The sequence below is a fragment of the Watersipora subatra genome, chromosome 2, assembly GCF_963576615.1.
Source record: "Watersipora subatra chromosome 2, tzWatSuba1.1, whole genome shotgun sequence".
Lineage (NCBI taxonomy): Eukaryota > Metazoa > Bryozoa > Gymnolaemata > Cheilostomatida > Watersiporidae > Watersipora > Watersipora subatra.
Window position 1 is genome coordinate 68100081 of NC_088709.1, and position 17213 is coordinate 68117293.

Below are 17213 nucleotides of genomic sequence, written 5' to 3' on the forward strand. Positions count from 1 at the left end.
GGTTTATCTTTTTTGAATTCTTATCACATTGTCTGTTACTATCTAGAGCCATCATATCCAATACATTGTATAAGCTAGAACCTTACATAAAAACTAAGTATCAGGTCTGAAGGCTTCTGCAATTTTAACACACATCTCACCTTACATTTAAATGTTGGTGTTTTATCTATAACTTTATTCAATGCAAAAATTAAGAATTTTTTGCATAACACTAACTACGGACAATTATGTGACTTCATCTACAGTTATTATAAAACTAGGCATTAAATGATGTCATACAACATTGTAGAATGAGAATAGAGATGGTTTAACATGTTTTGTTGTGCCCCATATTTGAGCAGCTACCAGCAGCACTTCCATCCCTTTTTCTCTCAGGTTTTTCTCACCTTAAATTCAGTTCATAAATTATTAGTTGGCAGTTAACTACCGAGTTTATTATTTACTATAGATAACTATAGACCGCTATAGTTTATAATTATAGATAACTATAAATCTTGTCTTAATGGTGTATACTACAGGGTCTTCAAGAAATAATATCTACTATACTCGTCCATGAAGGCATACATGTATATTTATGCATTATCAAGTGAATCTCTATACTACACTGTTGCAGACAGATACCAACAGTAACAGCTTCCTTGCACTATCGGCTTTACTGTAGCACTATGACAGAATTCAAGTCATTTTGCATAATCAACATACATGTTGACTTGTAGGCTTACTGAGAATGTAGGTGTGCAAGCATTTAGGCATGTACATGTAGGTGTGTAGGCTGTCCTGGTGTCTAGACTTACTGAGTAGTCTATCACTCTCCATTTTAAAGATTTAGGTTCTGCATCATACTCAAACAATAGTGAGAGACGGCAAGTTCTATAGGTGGTTCAGCTGTTTCCACTTGCTGCAGTAGATGGCAACTTTTTTACTCGACAGTGAACTATTTGTTCAGCATCATATTACAGCATCAGACTTTTATTTATATTCTCTATAAGAAAAAGCTCGTAACTTCCGATATCTGCATAAGATTTGATAGTTTTTTTGCCATGTTTTTCATTTCATAAATATTCGCAAATATTAATATATCTGTTGCATTTTAATGGCCTCGGCTGACCTACTCATAAAACATCTGTCTGTTTTTATTAATTGTTAAAGCATAAGTAAAGATCCATTGCTTATATTATCTTCTCTAACCTAGGTACAACAACGCGCCGAGGAAATACCTCTGATAGATACAGTGATGTTGACTTGTCAATTCAAGAAACACCTGCAGAAGCTGCCAGTCAACCAGCAATCAAGCACTCATCTGTTGATGCGCAACATAGTGACAATACTGCTAGGTGAGTGATAAATTTATTAACAGTAATCAAGCTTTTAAAAAATCAATTTTTTATTAAATTGAATTTTTTAGCCACTTTACATACATATCCAAATTTAATAGCTCGTGTGTACTGGTACGTTTTTGTGATTTTCCTTCATTTTAAAGTTCTTCAGTAAAGCAATACCAATTATTTATGTATGAATTTATAAACACTATTCGTAGGAGCAAACTCAAGATGCCAGTTGCACAGTGTGATTATGCTGTAGCCTACAAGCCCAGCCAACACAGTGATGTCTCAAGCACGATGGTAGACACAACTAGGTAAAGCACAAATCTTTACTATATTCTTTACTATAATAAAAGCTCTGTCTATCCATTAGTCAAAAGCAACAGTTGGAGGTTGAGAATAAACCCGGCATTATGCAGGGTTTAAACCTGCAGCTTCTGCTTCTCTACCACCTGCTACCACCTGCCCTAAGCCTAATAACTGTGTCATCGATTATTACACCTGACAGCCGATCACAGTGAGCTGGGCTGTCAGAGCACTGGTATTATTCTAAACATTTTTTCACTTTGTAAAGAAATCGACAGCTCTTATTAATACTATTACTTATTATTATTATTAGTATTATTATTAGTATTATTATTATTATTATTAGTATTAGTATTTTTAGTATTGTTATTATTATTATTAGTATTATTATTAGTATTATTATTAGTATTATTATTAGTATTATTAGTATTATTAGTATTATTATTAGTATTATTATTATTATTGTTAGTATTATTAGTATTGTTATTATTATTATTAGTATTATTATTAGTATTATTATTAGTATTATTAGTATTATTATTAGTATTATTAGTATTATTATTAGTATTATTATTATTATTAGTATTATTATTAGTATTATTATTAGTATTATTAGTATTATTATTAGTATTATTAGTATTATTATTAGTATTATTATTATTATTATTATTAGTATTATTATTAGTATTATTAGTATTATTATTAGTATTATTATTATTATTATTAGTATTATTATTAGTATTATTATTAGTATTATTAGTATTATTATTAGTATTATTAGTATTATTATTAGTATTATTATTATTATTATTAGTATTATTAGTATTGTTATTATTATTATTAGTATTATTGTTAGTATTATTATTATTAGTATTATTAGTATTATTATTAGTATTATTAGTATTATTATTAGTATTATTATTAGTATTATTAGTATTATTATTATTATTATTAGTATTATTATTATTATTATTATTAGTATTATTATTAGTATTATTAGTATTATTATTAGTATTATTAGTATTATTATTATTATTATTAGTATTATTATTAGTATTATTATTATTATTAGTATTATTATTAGTATTATTATTAGTATTATTAGTATTATTATTAGTATTATTAGTATTATTATTAGTATTATTAGTATTATTATTAGTATTATTAGTATTATTATTATTATTATTAGTATTATTAGTATTATTATTAGTATTATTATTATTAGTATTATTATTAGTATTATTATTAGTATTATTAGTATTATTATTAGTATTATTAGTATTATTATTAGTATTATTATTATTATTAGTATTATTATTAGTATTATTATTAGTATTATTAGTATTATTATTAGTATTATTATTATTATTAGTATTATTATTAGTATTATTATTATTATTAGTATTATTATTATTATTATTATTAGTATTATTATTAGTATTATTATCAGTATTATTATTATTATTATTATTAGTATTATTAGTATTATTATTAGTATTATTATTAGTATTATTAGTATTGTTATTAGTATTATTATTAGTATTATTAGTATTATTATTATTATTATTAGTATTATTAATATTATTATTAGTATTATTATTAGTATTATTAGTATTGTTATTAGTATTATTAGTATTATTGTTATTAGTATTATTATTAGTATTATTATCATTATTATTTTATCATTATTTTTATTTTATCCTTATTACTATTCATATTCATTACCTTTAATTGTTTGAAAACAGTCATGCTTTTGCAACAATAATTTTTATTTTACATTAATTTTTACATTTGGTAGTTTGTCATTTCTGCTACAAATTGTGAATACTATCAAAATGGACAGAATAGCTTACAGTTCATCTAGAGAACTATTGTTTACCATGGTTAACATTATTTAACAAGTCTATAAATTGTCCAGTGACAAAAAACACAAAATGATGTTTGTGATTGATTACTAGAGATATTTGGTGTTTTGTAAAATAAGGCTTTACAATTTTCCGAGCAAAGAAATGCAGAAAGGTAACTCCTAATATCAGACGTTCTAAGCACAATAAGAGTAGACAACGCATTCAAAAAAACCTTTTAAGCATGCTAGAGCTTTGTAGCTAGCAGTTTTTGCTGGATTGTCTTTTTAGATTTTAGCAAAGAATAATTATACTGTGCATGATATTTTAATAGAGCATAGCGTGTTGTCATATAACTATTTGCTTACATAATATGCTGTAAACTAGTACAGGCTTCTATAACATAATTTGAAAGTATTTTTAATGTTGAAATATCAAAAATCCATAATTAATATATTTAAATATAATGCAATGTATTAATTGTCATATACTGTGATGTAATTATTACAATGTAATATAACCCAATGAAATTTAATGCCACACATTGTAAGGCAAATTATTTATAATTTGTTACATTACAAAATGCATGTAGAGTAAGTAGTAAATCATATTTTATCGTACAATATAATAACACGAAAAGTTTAGTAATAATACAATAAAATAATGTGACTGATATAAGTTATTATGCAGCATAACATAAGATATATTAATTTAGTGCATAATGAGTTAATGCATTGCAATACAATGTAGTGGGTTCAAATGCAGTGCAATACAATGGAGGATGTTCTAATGTAGTACAATACTATGTAGTGTGTTCTAATGTTGTGCAATACAATGTAGTGTGATCTAATGTTGTGCAATATATTGTGGTGTGATCTAATGTAGTGCAATACAAAGTAGTGTGATTTGATGTAGTGCAATACAATGTAGTGTGATCTAATGTAGTGCTATACAATGTAGTGTGATCTAATGTTGTGCAATTTATTGTGGTGTGATCTAATGTAGTGCAATTTGTTGTAGTGTTATCTAATGTAGTGTAATACAATGTAGCGGGATCTAATGTAGTGCAGTTCATTGTAGAGTGATTTAATGAAGTGCAAAACATTGTAGTGTGATCTAATGTAGTGCAGTTTAATGCATCCTTAAGTAGTTTAGTTTTCTGCAAGTTGGTGTAGTATAGACTCAGGTAATATGATGTGATTTATCAATATATATCATCATATAGCATAACTTACATGTAGGTCTATCAAACATTCTCTATAAAAATGAAATATAAAATATTGCTATTAGTGTAGTATGATAAAGTACAGTTTTACAATTAAATCATATTAAATGTACATGAAAATTTAACATAAACACTCTACCATGCTTTGCTAGCGCACATAGCAGCCGTAAATAAAAACCATTCACAAACAGAAAGCTTACTTTTAAAATTTTAGCATTGATAGTAGGGAATATTTTATATGGGCGTGTTCATAAATAATGACTGGACATTACAAGATGTCCCATCATTGATGCATGTTGCACTTCATAGCTCTGAAACTATTATTTTGAAAGCCGTAAATTTTATATTATTTGAAAGCCAAAGAAATACTGCGTCAATTAATTGAAAAGTTTTTATAATGGGAGCAAACCTCCATGTGTAGTTGGCATCAAACAACTCTAAATGCTCCATCATTATTCATGAACATGCCCATATTGAACATATGAAAGCTTTTCCTAATTGTAGGCTATATGTGCCTGTTGCTCCATGCTTTCCCATTATACAGGGTCAAGCTTTGCGCTATGCATTATGTAAAGCACAGCATAAAGTACAATGTAATTAGTGTTTGTTTTTCAATAGGTTAAGTTGAGCTGGTTGCTCTGTGCTCTTGATTTTTTGCAATACAAACTGTGTATTATCACTCATTGCTTTATTCTACAGATAGTTCTATTTGCTTCTTTTACCCACTATTTCAGGCAAAGATCTTTTATAAAAGGGCTTTACAGTAGTCTGATTCAGTCAAGTGTTGAAATGCTCTCATCTTTATTAGTTTTTTAGAGAAACTGAGGAAGAAACAGCATATGAGAGTGGACCGGAGATTATACCTTACAAATATGCATGAGAGGAACAGGCAGAATGTTTATTATGAACAATCTTGATTGAGGCACTAACTCTTTCCTTTCACATCACGTCTCAGTGACTTCAGTGTACTTCAATTTGTCTTTCACTATAAAAATATGCATTATTTAACTCAACAAATTTATTGATGTTTCTGTCACATGCTACACTTATAACAAATCGCTGACATAATAATAAATATTATAAAATACAGTAATACCTGATGTAAGGTTCCATGTTTCTTGTAGACGTTTTTTATCATTGTCATATTTGTTTTTTTTATTTTATCAGTTTCTCAGCCTATTTTAGCTGGCATCCGGTTTAAACCCTTAACCCAAGATATCTGACACTTTTCTCAAAATAGTCACCAATCCTAATAAAGCAGATAAATGCACTTTGTCCATCTCCTTGACGGTCATTGTGCCAAAGATGTCTTCCAGTTTAGCTACAGATCTCAGTTTTTTCTCACCACAGGCAGAAAAACCTTTGCAAGTGTTTTTCAAAGCATTATTTTTCTCTTGCAAGTTTTGGATATTTCTTTACTTTTACTTTTTCTTTTTCTTATTCTTCTGCTCTATTGTCACCAGGAAGTGTGATAACTATAATTCATGCGCAGCCAATTCCTTTGTCCTTCATCAGAATGCCTGGTCACCATTATTATTATCAGCTCTGTAAACCTTTAAATACAATAGATACAAGTAAGAATCTTGTTTAATAGGTTGCCACAAAATCTCAACTGTAATAATATACTTTTGAGTTACCTACTTTTGTCAATATATCTTAAGAGCTGAGTAGACAACTACCACTAATAACTGCAAGTGATTTGACAACTCCATTTTTTGCATAGGCTAAAAGTGCCAGCAATGGAGAGCGCAAACAGCACCTACAGTTAGTCCTTAAGTAAATCCAGAAAAAGCAAGAAAGTTTAAAACATTGCCTTCTGCTGGTTTCCTATAGAGAGAAAGTCATAACCTGCTGACAACATGTTCTTGTTTTTATAAGTATACATCTGTTGATATCTAGTGCAACTCGTATTAAAAGGAAAAAATCAAAAAACTAGGTATTATCTAGCTTTGTATTGTAAGTAGTTTTAGAAATTTGGAATGTTATCATTCTTTTTTAATTGCAAGAAATCATCAATGGCCAAAGTCTAAATCAGGTAACAGCAATAGTTTATATATGACTTTGTTTTATGCAAGCTATTTTATAAGTTGATAAACTCAAATCAAATTTTCTTCACACTCTTCATTGTTATAATTGGTAAATATGTGGCTCTGGTATAAACCAATTATACTATATAAATGGGTTTGTCAGTAAAATGGCTGCATAGCAGTCACTTTCTAAAAGTTGCCGAGTCAGTTCAAAAGTAACCTTGATTAAGGTTGTGCAGGCTTAAAGACATTTTAAAGACAAAACTCTTATGGTGATCACAGGCTATAAACAGCAGCCAAAACTATCAATAGTTACAGAGAGATATGGGTATAGCTAGGCACATGATGAGTAATTTTACTATAGCCTCAAACCATGTATACTAGCTCACAATCAGAAGACTTTGCAATTAAGTAATTGGCATAATATAGAGATCAGTTGTCATACATCTGAAATCACGTAATGGTAAACAAGAATCTACCTTTAATTAAAACTTTTGAAGCATGAGAACTTCCAAAAAAAATTCTTCATTAGTTTTTTTAATACAAAATTATAATTTTTAATGAAAGTTTTTATTGACATCACCAGTTTCAAAGGGCTCTCCATAATTGTGTAAACATTAAAAAATATCTAATAGCAAATAAATTAACTGTAGAAGCTTTAAAATTATTTAGATGCCAAATAAATTTTGATGAACAACCTCTGACATCAAAAACCATCGAACCATCAAAAAAAATCAAGCTAAATAGAAAATAATTAAGTTACACGTGTGTATTTATAATTTGACTTTTAGAATAATTATTATACATAAATGTTTATATTACAGCTTTGAAGGCTTAATATAAGCAGCTAGTTCTTCCCCAATTCAAATTAAAAACTGGTTGGACGGTTTTAATGTAAACGCATATGTACCTGTTAACATTTCCTCTCGCTAGTATCGCATGAGTAATTCTAGATTTTTTACTAGTTCAGTAAATGCTGCCTGGTCACCAAAAGTTGCTAACATAAGTGTGTTTATTTAGACACCTTCAATACAGGATAAAATCATTTAGTATGGTCACAAATTAGTTTGATGAAACCAAAACTGATTTCTAAAAGTCCCAAACACTCACTTCAAATATGTCAAACTTTTGTTTAAATTTTGTGTCATGTCAGATTATTTTATCTACTTTCTTGCAGAAGTATCCTATCCCTGTCCAATTGACCCAATGCACCTTGGATGCTAGTGTTACCGATTCACTTTGCTAGATAACCAGCTAACTTTTAGGTGACTATCTTAGCCTTAGTATCTAAAGAGTAATGTTTTTGCGGAGCTTGTACATTTTAAAGACTAGCCATCGTCTTGTTATTATGACAAGAGAGTCCAGGTACTTGTCAAGTAAGCAGCTACATTATCAGATTACAATAAGTAAGTTTGTCATCAACTAGCCGTTAACAGGAGAACATTGAAGGTCAGTTTCTTGATGGCTCAAGTTTTAAAATTTTTATGCAATGATTTTTTTATCTATATCAGATTAACAACTGATATTTATTTACTAGATCATTTATTTAATAATTAGTTTTAACAAGTTATTAAAAAGTGAAAATTTGTACTTGAAGTATTATTATTATTGAGATTCCTAATATTGAAATATTTAAGAAATCAGTTAATTTGCGCATGACAAACAAAATGCTGGGAGCAGGCAGTATGTGATTGACTCTATAAAATTTTTATTCTAGTGCTTTTGCTTTTTTATGTATTATACAGTTTACAAGTGCATGGTTGAATCCCCCATATAAGCCTGCTAGTATTTTGGTTCTTCTGCTCCACTTTCTCTGTACAATGGCCTGAAAGATTGAGAAAAGCTAGAAAGGATGGAAATATGTTGTGTTAGAGTGATGATTTCGAAACAAAAACTACTGAGTAAACCAGACAAGCATTTTTCCTGTCTTATATGTGGAAAAATCATAACACATAAGAGTTTATTTTTAAATACTATTAAATTTCTGCTTTTTACCACACAAATTAATTTTTCTTTGTCAGCATTGGCCAATGAAATAAAATAAAATTAAATCAAAATCTTGGTATCCTAGAAGTGAAAATTATACTCTATCATCTTTGAACACATTGCTGTTACAACATTGATTTATGAGGTCGGACAGACTTGTCTTAAAACCCATGCAATTGCTTTTAAATACTTTGCATCAATTATTTGTTCCTAAAAACAAAGTAATTTGGCAATAAAATCTCATTGTAATTTGTAGCCTTGTATTTTAATTTGTAGCTTTTATCTGTCTATCTTATTTATCACTCTACAACTATAGAATGCACCGCTGTCAAAGTTTGAAAGATTTGTTAAAAAAATCTCTTCAGAAGATTTAAGAGGCTGCCATGTGATTGTGTCAATTGTATTTTAACTAACTAGATAATAAACTATGAACACTTTATTTGTTAGTTCAACCAATACAAAAATATTTCAAATGATCAAACTACTTATAAATTTTTATCCCAGAAATAATAATGAGTTTTATATTTGAGAAGTCTACATATTTAAATAATTTTATTTTAGTACACATACAAAAAGAAACTCTTGTTACGGTTTGAGTATGAGTGGGAACATGATCTAAACAGGATACAAGCTATTATAGTCTCTTGTAAATTCATGGTTACGACAATATAAACTTTCTAAGCAATCTCTCTAGATTTTATAGTGCATGCATTGCAATTTCATATTATATAACATATTCTCAGTAAGTCCCACTGTAACTAAACTGTCTCACAAGCAGTAAAGTGTAGAACTGATCCTCAAGTTGGATTGGACAATTTACGAATGGTAGATCTATTTTTTATAAAGCTCCGTCATGCACCATACTTGCTACTTGCTAGTTTTAATTTTTTAGAGAAAAAATAAAGTAATCAGATTTCACATCAGTAAAAATAAAGCTCTTCATAAGCAAATTAGAACACATTTAAAAAGATATATTATTTTAGATTGCATAGATAGCAATATCGACCAAGTTTATTGACATTGAATATATTGATACAACAGATTATGGTATAACATCAGCTAGCTAACAAGTGCTACAGCTTTGAAATATGAAACCTTAAATTTTTTTAGTGAAGTTTTAGTCTCTTTGCAATGAATGGAGTCAAAAGGTTATACTACATATTATTAAAAAAATGTGTCACAGATAGTTGCATATGGTTACATTGTAAGATCGGTAGTGCTATGGCTGCTTGAAAAAAGGTTACTTGGCCAACTACATATAAAACAAAGGCATTTGAATATCATTTGAACAATATTATTATCAATATCATAGTAACAATGACAGCCAAGCATCTGTGTAATAACCATGAACAGACAGCTGCACGCAGAAGTTATAGTAAATTTGAATAGAATAAACTAAAGAAAGTGAAACAGAAGCAAGAAGGTTTCAGTCATGAGCAGTACCAACCCTAATTGTTCAAGTTATTGCAAGGCTTACTGAAAAAAAACTTTTAGAGTTGATGTATTTCAAAATAAGTCATGTGAAAGAATTAAAGTTTTTAAAAGTTTTTATTGTCACATGTTAAATAATCTTGTATTATTATTTCACTCTTTAATGTACACTATCCTCAATGTAACATAAACTTGGTTTGACAATAAAATGTTTTTTGAGCTCTCAATTATTTGCTATACAAACAGTCAAGGGACTGAGCTAATGCGTGTAGGTTAATTAGCAATTGTGGGTTATAATTGTAATTGTATATTTGATATGATACCAGAAGGCAATTTTTTGGAAAGGACTGACGGAAAATTGATTTTGTTTATTTGGGAGAATTGAATTGAATTGAATCATTAAAGTTATGATAGCTGAAGAATTGAAAATATAACTGTGGTGTTTTGCAAGAAATTGTGAATTGAATCGATTCTTACACAACATACAATGCAAAAGAAATGGGAGTTGAACTGCTAATTTCTTGATAAAAGCGTAATTAAATCGAGTCATTTTTAAAGCCTTATTAACATTTTTGGCTTTCAGTAAGTTTTGTATAGTAAATTATCTCAGAGTTCCAACTATTCTAATTCAAACTTCTGATAGCTTGCTTAACAGCAGGCCAACCTAGGATGGCAACCTAAACTTCACTTGTAATGATAGAGCATGTTGCACTCAACTATCCTTTTGTTTTCTTCTGTGTTTGAAGCAAATAACTATTTTACCTTTTTAATTGAGATGATCGCTTCGAAGCTCTTACTGCAGCTGCAAGTAGATAGTATTGTGTGAGGTCAAGAACTACAGTTATTACATAAGTTTGTGACTTGCTCCTTACTGCACTGTGAATGTACTTTCAATAACTTTTTTTGTGGTGGAATAACGGACACATCAAAAACTGGTATGATACTCAATACACAGCAACAAATTAGGAATCGCGTTCTTTTTTATTTTAGTCATGCTGAAAAAAGAGCAGACAACTTCTTAAAATATATTTTATGCATTTTTTTGCGGTATGTGCTATATATGGGCTCATCGTTATTTGATGTAAAAACCCTTCTGGCAGCGCAACTCAAAGAGTGAAAAGCTTTCAATGCATGTTAATGCATTTTTAACAAATTTTGTACTTAGTGCTGCTTTTATCTCTAGCAGGAAAACAAAAGCTAGCTTAAAGTACATACAAGATGGCGTTTGACTCTGTCAATGTACTAATTCATAGATGTCTTACAAAAACAAGCTATAGAAGGAGGCTAAAAGGAACCACAACTCCTATAATAGCCATATGTCGCTAATAGCAGTCATGCCATATTCCTCGTTTCTCAAGAAAGATGCCTCAAACAAGTAATAATGTAAAGGATCTGACTCCGGTAGCTGAGTCAGCTTTACTTCCTAACAAGGGAGTCGCAACCTGGGCTACTGGCTGACCTTGTCCGGGGCCTGATTGACCTGCCTGTGGCGGTCAAGTCAGTCCAAGACAAGAATCTAGTAGTCAGGCTTGCTCCGGAACCAAACCCCCGGCCTGCCTCTGGATCTCTATCCCAGGCTAGTCTGGATCCACTAATGGCTGGTCTTAAAACTGGATCTCTAGTGCCATGGCACACCCGATCGAGTCTAGACAAGGCCGTGGATCGCTTCCTAGCCTTCTTAGAGTCACCCTGGCAGTTCCGTCTGTTGGTTGCACTGAGCCTTCTTGTACAATCGGTGAGCCAACCAGGCAGGCGTAAATAGAAGCAGTTCGTATGAGTATATAGCAGTTTATTATCGATATCTTCAATACAAGTATGCACAAGTATGAGTGAAATCAAGCACACCCTGCCTGTCTACCGCGCTGGCTTATATAGCCAGCGCCTATCGTTTAACTCCGCCTACTGATCTATTTATATCACAAAGGATATGCCAGATATAACAGGATGGTTATGTAACAAAAAGGCAGTTCAGTGATACAGTTATATAATAAAAAGGCAGTTCAGTAATACAAGGGCAGTTCAGTAATACAGTTATATAATAAGAAAAAGGCAGTTCAAGTATGCAATAAGGGAAGTTCGAGAAGTTCGGTTAAATGATAGTGCGGATATATATATATGAGTGCAGTAAATAGTACACAGGCATGTCCCGGTCCTCCACAATAAATTAGTGAGTTTGCTGCAGACAGATAGATGGCTAGGTAGGTATTAATTTTATTCATCCCGGTTATTGCTCTGCCATTTAGAGCAAATCAGACCATGAGACAAAGAGGCTCAGGCCTTGTATCCCATCCTTTAGTAAAATGTTTTTTGTGATAAAACAGTTGTGTAACTGTACAGTCAACACCTGTTGTTCTGCTAACATCGCTGATTGAGACAACAACACTAGTGATTATTACAAATTTTAAAATTGCCAAGTTAAACAGCAAATTAGTTTTAAATTAAATTAACGTTAGTACGCAGCTATGCATGCAATTTCCTCACAACGAGCATATTAAAGGAAACAAAAGATATAATGTTTATTACGAGTTTATTCTAATTTGTACTACAGTCTGTCATCACAGATTATGCAAGTATTAATCAAGAGCTTATATCTTTATCTAGAAGTTATCAGAGAAATGTTTCACAATGCATATGATTTAAGCATTTTACACACAAAAATATATGGTAGACCACTGGATTATGGCATCTCTGTCTTACTGTTTTTTCAAATTACATAATGAAAAACTAAGCTTTTTCGCCACTCGTTACGGCACTTTTCTCCCTATATGACATCAACGTGTCTTTCGAGAGTTTAAATTTGAGCAGCATCATTTGGTCTTTCTTTTTAGATTAGTTAAAAATGTTTTAACAAGGTCGCATAGAAATTGAAGTGAGCGCGAGGCAAAAAAGTGTCAGACTGGAAAAAGATAATAAAAAGTAGGTGACAAAATTTAATTAAGTTTAGTAAAATAAATTAGTTAGCTAAATTCATGCATTAAAGTTAAAGTTATTTTATCTTTAACTTTAATAAAAGTTATATATAAACTTTTAAATTTAACTTCAAAATTAAAGTTAAATTCAAAGTTTCTGTTACGTATTGTCACAAAAGTTTAGTTTACCAAACGCATTGCTGCAAAGTCTCTCACCCCACTGTTAGCATACGCCTGTCTTAAAAGTAAGAGCTTTTTACAGTGATGTACATAGTAATGTTGCATTTTATTGCAAATCATAACCATTAAACACACTAAAGTTACTGTAAGTAACTATAGTTAATAAGGTTAACATACTATTTTGTTACTGATTTTTAATATAAATAGAAAATATTGATGTTTTACTGGAGGTTTGCAATAGATAATTATTATAGGTTCCTTTGCTTCTCCGCATGACATTTTGCCGTACGATTCCAAAACCAAAACAAATTAATGTCGTATATCGAGGGTCCATTGTATTATGATATGTTATGAACTTATGACTTAAGCAACTAGTGATTTATAGTAGCGGGTCTGTTTTGAGTTTTTTTTTCAAGAATCTTTCTTGTAGTCTTTAAAGACTCAGAAAAACAGAACTGGTCAACAGGAGCATCAGTTAGTGAGCAAACCTGGTGACACCTGTCAACTTAATCTTTATATTATTCTAAAGTGATGCAAACTAAATAAGTCAACAACGGCTCATTAATAGCCTGAGTTTGATAGTCTCATGAATTAATAGATAAAATTAACAGTTGAATTAATAGATGAATCAATAATAGGTTTACTGATTGTAATCAATTTTAGCCTTTTTAGCATACACGTAACTACTTGCGTGCATGCTAAGGGGTTTTATTATAGCTCAATAGTCTTCCAAATTCTGTTTGTAACTGCGTCCCTTGCTATACTTATTTAAATATTGGATTAGTTCTGATAATGTATGTAGTCAAGTTTGCAACACAAATAAAACAGAACCAGTGAGTGGCATGCTAACTATTCCATGTATTGGTAGCACTTCATGCCTACCTTGTAATTGTAGGACACGACTTATTAGTTCATTTTTATATTCCTTACTGATGGTTGACTTACGAACAAACTGAAAAACAAGGCAACTCTAAAGGTGTTGAACTTGCATTGCTTATTATTGTAGGAAAAAGGCTCAAATCTGGCTTTAACAATCAAACGGGCCATTCATGTGAATACTGCAATAGCTATTTCACCTTGAATGGTGAGAAAACTATGGTTAAAAGATATCGACTCCGGTGGGACTCGAACCCACAACCTCCGAATCACATCTAACCATTAGAAGTCCGACGCGCTATCCATTGCGCCACGGAGCCTTGATAACTTAAACCAACAATGTCAGAATAATAGCTTCCACCACCTATCATAATAACAACTAAATGATTTCCATATTCTATGGATAACGTTTTATTAGTTCCAGAGCTGTTAGTGGAGCGTACAGTTAAACATAAAGACCGGATTATCGAGCACACTGTGATTAGCCAAAGGCACATGAAAATAATCCACCAAGTCAAAGAAGTTGTTATAGCACCGACCAGACTACTAGAAAGCCATATTACAAGCAATTGTAGAAGTTGTTTGGTGTTACTAGCCAAGCTGGTGAGTTGATTATCTACTGTAGTTGATGTGGAAGCAGGTCTTGTTTCATTTTGTGTACATGGCCCAACTATCTCAGACTCTTTTCAATAAATGATGTCAGCTATTGAAAAGCCTGCCCATTTTAAGATTTCTATGTTTATGATTATGTCCTGCCACTTGATGTTCATCCTGTCCTTTAGTTTGCCCCGCACATCAAACTAATGTCTCAGTAACCACGGCATCATTATACCGCTATGCCCTATTTTAGCGTCATAGCATCATACCGCTATGCCCTATTTTATGCTAACCAACGTATTAAGTACGCTTGCAGATTATTAATCATCATCTATCAACAGATCTGACATCTCTAATCTGTATGAACCATCTCAATAGAAGTAGTGCAAACTAAGGTACGAGTGACCACGCCCAATGGGAAATGCCATTGGGGGAGTGTGCTGGCAAATTGCCAGTGCCGACCATACATAGAACACAAATGAATTGAACACAATGTTCTTTCGGCTGAGCGAACACCACAGCTTTTACGCTTTTCATTGCTAGCTAAAGCCTGGTTGCCATATCGATTGCGACACCCGGCGGTAATCTTGCGCAGCTATACGCTTGTGACGCTAGGCTCGGCGGCTTTGTTCACATAAAGCTGCATCACTAATAACCACATAAAAAATGTTCGCCTGCCATGCCGTTTCGATAATGGTGACCTTCACCTGTACAGTGCATTTTGGGGAATTTTTTTCCAACGGCTCTTCGCGAAATTTGAACAGCGTTAAACTCTTGCGTAGACCGCCGGCAACTACCGGTGGTACTCGGCGGTACTCGGTGTGTAGGTTCACATATTTACAACACTGATAGCCTGAGGTGCTGTCACCGGTGCTCTGCAGCGTATATGGGAACCAAGTTTAAGGAAGCAGTCATAAGGAATAATTATAAAGATTGATAACATCACAAACATTGGATATTAGTGAATTGGATTCTTTTGAAAAGCATAGGTAGAGGTAGGTAGAGTTTCTTTCTTAATAACATTATCTCTAACTATTCTTTTACAATTTAACTAAATGTACGTGCACACAAAACATATGGTAATTTGAAGTATCCTCAATTAAGGTTATCTTTGTGTTTTTATTTTTATATTTTGCATGTGTTTTTTTCAGTCTTGACGGTTATTTGGTTAATCAAAAAGTTAACAGTTATGTTATAACGATTGGGCACAATAAACTAGTAAAGTTCCATGGTAAATGGCTTCAGGTCACCACAACAGACCCAAGGCTACCAATATTCGTGCCAAGATTTATATGCCTCCAAAGTTAGTACATAATCTTAAATTTATTATCCTTTATGGCAAAACTGTGGAGACCCAAAGTTTGCATCATGCTCAACTGGTGTGAAACATTACAGCCAACACTAACACTGTACACACCCTGTCCTTGATCAGAGGTTACAAGATAATAACCTTCCAACAACAATACATGAATTAGTAGAAGATTGAGCTGACAACTCCTGATGATGGTTGTACACATCTATAAAGCTTGATTCATAACGCAGGTAAAAATTATCACCTACAAACTAAAACTAGCGTGATATAATTTATTCATGCAACTACTATTCCTCTGACTCCACCTCTATTCATTTTAATCATAGTTAGGGTCGCTGCAAAAGGTGGCAGCAAGCCAACAATGCCTTCCAGTATACGTAGGTTCAGTTTGTGGGATTTTTTAGAGGGCCTTCTGGTCCTTATACTAAAACCAATAATGAGATCCACCAGCTTTTTAGGTATAGTAAATGTATAGGCTAAAATACAGTGTCAAGAACATGGCAGAAGAACATAGCGAACTGCCGCCTGATTATTGCCTGTTACAGCTGAGGCTATACTTTTTGGTTCATGGAGGAACCAAAATAATGAATTATTCTAAACAACTACATATCAAAGTGATTAGAGTCAACTTTATACCAATCTTCTCACCTCTGTAATAAAAATCAAGTAAAATGTAGATAACATATCTATGTCAGCCTACTAAGGCAATAGGGGGATATGATCGTACGGCAGCATTCTTATCATTCTAGCGAAAGGGTATTGGAACTTATTTATATTTATATTAAAGATGGCACTGCCTGACTTTTTCTATTTAGCTGTGTACTTGCACAAGTAAATTTGTTGATGGTATAAAATAAAATAGTTTTCAAACGGAGATGTATAACCACATAATTAAATAAATTGATCGGAATCTCTGACTGCCTTACTACCAACTTTCCTCTTCTAAAATTAGGGCTTCCTTACACATTATAAAAATAGCGGATGTCGGCCAACACAGCTGATTCAGCAAATAGTAGAGATTCCAAAATATGAATCATAGCAGTTACTAAAACTTAATTAATAAATATTAAGACCAATTAAAACACTAAAGATCTGACAAAGTAAAGGACTGTAGTTATAAAGATTTGCTAAACCAAAGCAAGTGTCAGGTATATAAGTATATATAAAATACTCCTCCGTTAAATTATATTAAAAACAT

At 31.4% G+C, this 17213-nt stretch overlaps 1 non-coding gene across 1 annotated transcript; it reads right to left on the reverse strand.

Annotated features, from left to right (window-relative positions):
* Positions 1–14340: 14340 nt before the first annotated feature.
* Positions 14341–14426, reverse strand: Trnar-ucu (transfer RNA arginine (anticodon UCU)). The gene is given in 2 exon segments: positions 14341–14376; positions 14390–14426. It is a non-coding gene; the product is annotated as a tRNA-Arg (tRNA).
* Positions 14427–17213: the final 2787 nt, after the last annotated feature.